General features: G+C 34.9%; 1 pseudogene; it reads right to left on the minus strand.

Moving 5' to 3' along the window:
* Window positions 1-461: 461 nt before the first annotated feature.
* On the minus strand, window positions 462-1,254 carry LOC121499980 (annotated as a pseudogene).
* Between the last annotated feature and the right edge of the window lie 4,827 nt (window positions 1,255-6,081).

A 6,081-nucleotide genomic window follows, 5' to 3' on the forward strand; every position in this document is an offset into this window, starting at 1 on the left:
GTGAAAAAAAATGGAAACTCCCCTATCAAAAAAGAAAAAAATTAAACGAGGATAAACCAGTGTCCTCTTTTTTCCCTCCTATTTAAAGTAAATGTTTAATAAAGTACTACTTTTATTTTGTTACTAACGTTTGAAGAATGATCTTTTTTTTTTACACAGGCAGGTGAAACAACTTTATTTCAGTTGTCTTTAAACCACAAAGACACTATGTTCTTCATCTAAAAACATTAGTACAGATAACTATACTTTCTAGAAAATGATTATATAGACCCTCTCAAAGAAAAATGCACACCATTATATGGTTCAGACAAGTTACTTGGGAAAAACACATCTGGACCGATTCCTAAAACATACCAGAAGACCACGCTGCATCTTTTGGTTCAAAGTATAGATTACTGTCATCAGTAAGGGCTCCTGCATTCTTACATATTTGATAATACACATATAGACTGGTTTGTGACTTAATGCTCCATTGGTTAACCAGCATTTTCTGCAGGTTCATCAGCAGGTTGACCAGGCTGTGCCTTTCTCTGTGGTCTTTCTTCAAGACCTTCCAGGAACCGAGATACATCATCATCATCATAAATCATAAACTCCAAGTCTTTACCAACAATTCCAATGGAAACATTCTTTGTAGTTACGTCCTGTTCTGCAGGAAGTGTCTCTCATAAGGCACGCAGACCATGCTTAACCAGTTCATTCAAATTGCACTCCATAAACCCAGACATATGTCCCTCCAAGTAAGTATGAGCGGATTGAGAACGGGCTCCAATGGACATGGCTCTACAGTCAAAATAGTTGGCAGATGGACAAGTTTGGAAAATGTGAGGGCCCATATCATCATAACCACCAATAAGCAGTCCAACACCATATGGTCTCCGGCCATACCATTGTGTTGGTATCTGGGTCTTGCTTCCAATTAGAGATATAAGACGAGACACAGGAAGATGTCTGTCAAATACAAATCTGGAATCCAAACACTCCTGGCACATAAAATTACATAACAGTCTAGCATCAGTAGTAAGTCCCTGCAGTTGAGATATCAATATTGTTATCAACATGGAGAATTTTCTTCTGATGAGCTGCAAGCTCTGACTGTGCTCTCTTCAATGCAACCAACACTGCATGGGTTTTTGATTTCAGACCAACTGTGGCTGAACCTTGTTTGACAGCTTCCATTGCATATTCAATTTGATGAATCCTGCCCTGAGGGCTCCAAAGAGTGACGTCGTTGTCATACTGGTTGCAAAACATGGTTCTGGCGCGGGTCATGCTGCGGCCTCCAGCAGAGGTGGCGGCTTCAGGAGCGTGGCCCGAAGAATGATCTTTTTTTAAAAAATGTACAAGCCACCTTTAGGTTTTTTATTTCCTTTTAGCAAACCCAATCCTTCTTTTCTTTTTATAAATAAAATTGTACTTAAAGTACACATTGTGGTGATCTGATACATATATACATATAAAAGAATTCCCATCATCTAGTTCATTAATATCCCACACCTCACATATTTACCTTTTTTGTATGAAAATGAAATTTAAGTCATATTGTTTAGCAAATTTCAATTCTACATTATAGTGTTAATAACTACAGAAATCATGTCTAACATTAAATCTTCAGAATTTATTTATTTTAAAGCTGAATAATTGTACCCCTTTACCAACCTCTCTTTTACCTACTCACCACTATCCTCTGGCAACCACTTTTCTCTCTGTTTTTATGAATTTACCTTTTTTTTAGGTTCCACATATAAGTGATGCCATGTAGTATCTGTCTTTCCGTAACTTATTTCACTTAGCACACTGCCCTCCAGGTTCATTCATGTTGTTGCAAATGTCAGGATTTCCTTTTTTATCATGGCTAAATAATATTCCATTGTGTGTGTGTATATACACACACACACACACACACACACACATATATATATATATACACACACACATACATATATACACCTTCTTTATCCATTTATTCACTGATGGACACTTAGGTTGTTTTTAGCTTGGTTACTATGAATAATGCTGCAATGAACATGGGAGTGCAGAATTTCTTCAATATTCTGTTTTCATTTCTATTAGATATATCCCCAGAAGGTATATATCAAAGTATATATACAGTTCAAACTACTGATAATATTATAGTTCTATTATTAATTTTTTGAGGTACCACCATATTCTTTTCCATACCAGACACACCAATTTACATTCCCTTGTGTACTAACAGTATACAAGGCTTTCCTCCTCTCCATTTCCTCACCAACACTGGTTATCACTTGTCTTTTTGGTGGTAGCCATTCTAACAGATGTGAGGTAATATCTCATTGTGGTTTTGATTTGCATTTCTCTGATGATTAGTAATATTTCATACCTTTTCATGTACCAGTTGGGCATTTGTATGACTTCTTTGGAAAAACGTCTATTCAAATCCTGTCATTTTTTAATTGGGTTGATTTTTCTTTCCTACTGAGTTGTGGGAGTTCTTTATATATTTTGGATCTTAACCCCTTATCACATGTATGATTTACAAATATCTTCACCTAGATCAGTGTTACTACTTATATTTGTTACTTATATTTTCTTCTAGGAGTTCTACAGTTTCAGGTCTTATATTCAAGTCTTTAATCCATTTGGAGTTATGTTTTGTATATGGTGTTAGATAGTGATCCAGTTTCATTCTTTTCCATGTAGTTGTCGAATTTTCCCAACATTATTTATTGAAAATATTATTCCTTTCCCACTGTATATGCTTGACTCTTTGAAACTAATTTACCATAATATGCTTAGGTTTATTTATGGGCATTCTATCCTGTTCCATTTATCTATATGTCTATTTTTATGCCAATACTATACTGTTTTGATTACTATAGATTTGTAATATAGTTTGAAATCAGGAAGCATGATGCCTCTAGCTTTATTTTTTTTTTCAAAATTGCTTTGGTTACCTGGGGTCTCTTGTGGTTTCTTTTTTTTTTTTTTTTTTTTTTTTTATTTATCTACGATAGTCACAGAGACAGAGAGAGAGAGAGGCAGAGACACAGGCAGAGGGAGAAGCAGGCTCCATGCACCGGGAGCCTGATGTGGGATTCGATCCCGGGTCTCCAGGATCGCGCCCTGGGCCAAAGGCAGGCGCCAAACCGCTGCGCCACCCAGGGATCCCCTTTTTTTTTTTTTTTTTTTTTTTGGTTTCATACAAATTTTAGAATTGTTTATTCGATTTCTGTGAAAAATTCCAATGGAATTTTGAAAGGGACTGCACTGAACCTATAAACTGCCTTGGACATTTTAACACTAATTCTTCCAATTCCTGAGTATGAAATATATTTCCATTTATTTGGGTATTCTCCAATTTCTTTTGGCAGTGTCTTACAGTTTTCAGAGTATAGGGCATTTATCTCCTTGGTTAAATTTATTCCTTAATATTTTATACTTTTGATGTAATTATAAATGGGATTTTTTTCTTAATTTCTCTTTTTGCTGTTTCATTATTAGTGTATAGAAATGCAGCTGGCTTTGGTATATTAATTTTTTATCCTACAACCTTACTGAATTTATTGGTTCAAACAAGTTTTTGGTCAAGTCTTTAGGGGTTTTTATACATAATATCATGTCATCTGCAAATAGGAAATTTTCACTTCTTCCTTTCCAATTTGGTTATCTTTTATTTCTTTTTCTTGCCTAATTTCTCTGGCTAGGACTTCCAGTACTATGTTGAATAACAGTGGTGACAGTGGGCATCCTTGTTTAGTTAAGCCAATCCTTCTTAAACTGAACATTCATCCCACTTTATTTCATCTGATAATTAGGCCTACTCTCTGAATATGAAATACTCTCAGAATATGAAATACACATAATATTTGAATAATGGATAGTCTAGACAGCAACTAATAACATCCTCTGAATAACACAAACAAATATCTATGAGTCCAAAATAGAAATATACCATAACTTCTAGTGGGTCCTGAGGAGTTGAGTTATGTACATTCCCTAATTAGTGTTTTTCAAGAGTTATAACACTACAAAAATACATTCTTGGAATATGAACTGCATAAAATGAATTGTTTAGGTCTAAGAGTCAAAGCCATTTGCTTAGGTTGAGCAAAACTATTTCATGAGCCAAGAGACAGTTTGTCCAACCACTTTCAGAAGCACATTTAAATGCCCTAATGTCCCTATGGATTTTTTCCTCTTCAGTGAATTAGATCCAAGTTAATGGGAACCATTAAATCTACTTTAGTCGAATCTCTTAACTGAGTTTCTTCAAGTTGTTTCTTTTCCAGATGCCTTTTGAGATTTTTTTGTTCCATCAGAGTCATTTTGATTTAAAAGCTTTGCTGCCCTACAGAATGTGTGATAAACCAAAAACACTTAACAATAGTTAGAGTTTAAGTGTATATGATCTGTGGGCTGACCATGTACAGCACTGTATGAAAATGCAGCTTGATGCAATGTCTAATCTACTGTGACATTCAGGTTTTAAGTGATGCTCAAGGAGATGGAAGGATTGGCTCTACATATATCCCAATGTACACTGGTCTTCTGTCTGTTAACTTGCTAATGAACCATGATTGAGTAAAGTAATGAAGAGTTTACAGAGAGCCCCAGGAAACCAATTTCCAATTTTGTAACCAGCAGGCTTTAACTTCACTGCAGCCTTTCCTAATTTTGTCTGGAAGTGGACTTGGATACTAAATGCCATCTCTGCCTTGTGATTCAGACAGACTTTTCTCATCCCCATTAATGGATGCTTCTTCGTAAGATCCGTTTTATTTCTCTCAATGATTGTTATAAATAGACTGAGTACTTAAAAATTATTACAATGAGGGCAGCCCCAGTGGCGCAGTGGTTTAGCACCGCCTGCAGGCCAGGGTGTGATCCTGGGGACCCAGGATCGAGTCCCACGTCAGGCTCCTTGCATGCAGCCTGCTTCTCCCTCTGTGTCTCAGTCTCTCTCTCTCCGTATGTCTCTCATGAATAAATAAATAAAATCTTTAAAAAAAAATTATAACAATGAAACATGAAATTTTAACTACTTTGAAAATTAGAAACATTGAAAAGAACTAATATCTTGTCTGATTTATGTAAGGCAGGAAACCAAATGTAAGAGAATTATCTCAAATTAACTTATAAAATTAAGCAAAAATTGCAAAACAATTATGCAGCGTTTGTTTCTATTTTTAAGGGAGATTATGTTTAATGTCATTTAATGTGTACAAATTCAATCATAATTTTTTACTTATAGTTAACTGCCATCTAATTTTAAAATATCTTTTATATATGCAACAAATCTTCTGAAAAATAAGCATGAAAATTTGTACAAATTGGAGCTGCTGATAGGCAAAAATGTGTAGCTGATAGTAATACCTTCACACAGTAACACAGGAGTACCTGGCCATAATTTCAGATACACTGGGATATGCTTATGTGTCACTGATTAGTATTAATATGTTTAAGAATCATTTCATTCCATATAAATACTGGTAAATGTGAGCACAGCCCTCTTTAATTCCAAGAACACTGTCCCATTTTTTTCTTTTGGTTATTAGAGAAGCATCAAAGTACAATTTATTTCTATACATACTCCTTAAAATTGACTATGCTTTTATTTAAAGTAGAGTGGGAGAAAACACTTTTAGATCTGACTTTAATGACTCAAAGAAGGAAGTATTCTCAAAGATAAAGAAAAAACAGGACATTTTAATGCTGGCATGGTAAAGATATAAGTCAGTATTCATCGATAATCACCAGGCAGGTGAATGAGGCAGGTTTCCTTCAGACAAGGCTAAAAATCTTTTAACTGGAAGACACAGTAAAGAATAGGAATAATTTCTCCCTTTATTCTCACTTCCATTAACTCCTGCCTTTAAAAATACCTGTAAATGATCACTCATCATCAAGAGCTCCTTCTGGTTAAATATATCAGAGAAATTGGAGTCTGTCAATAGCTTTTCAAAATGTGAGCTATGCTTCTCAGTTAGGAAGAAAAAAAGAACGAAGCTCTTTTTTTCTTTCTATTTTAAAGATGTAGAAAGTAAAATGCATCATCCAGATGAAAATGACTCTAGACATTCTAGCTATAACATTGTTATC

Source organism: Vulpes lagopus, chromosome 1 (assembly GCF_018345385.1).
Source record: "Vulpes lagopus strain Blue_001 chromosome 1, ASM1834538v1, whole genome shotgun sequence".
Lineage (NCBI taxonomy): Eukaryota > Metazoa > Chordata > Mammalia > Carnivora > Canidae > Vulpes > Vulpes lagopus.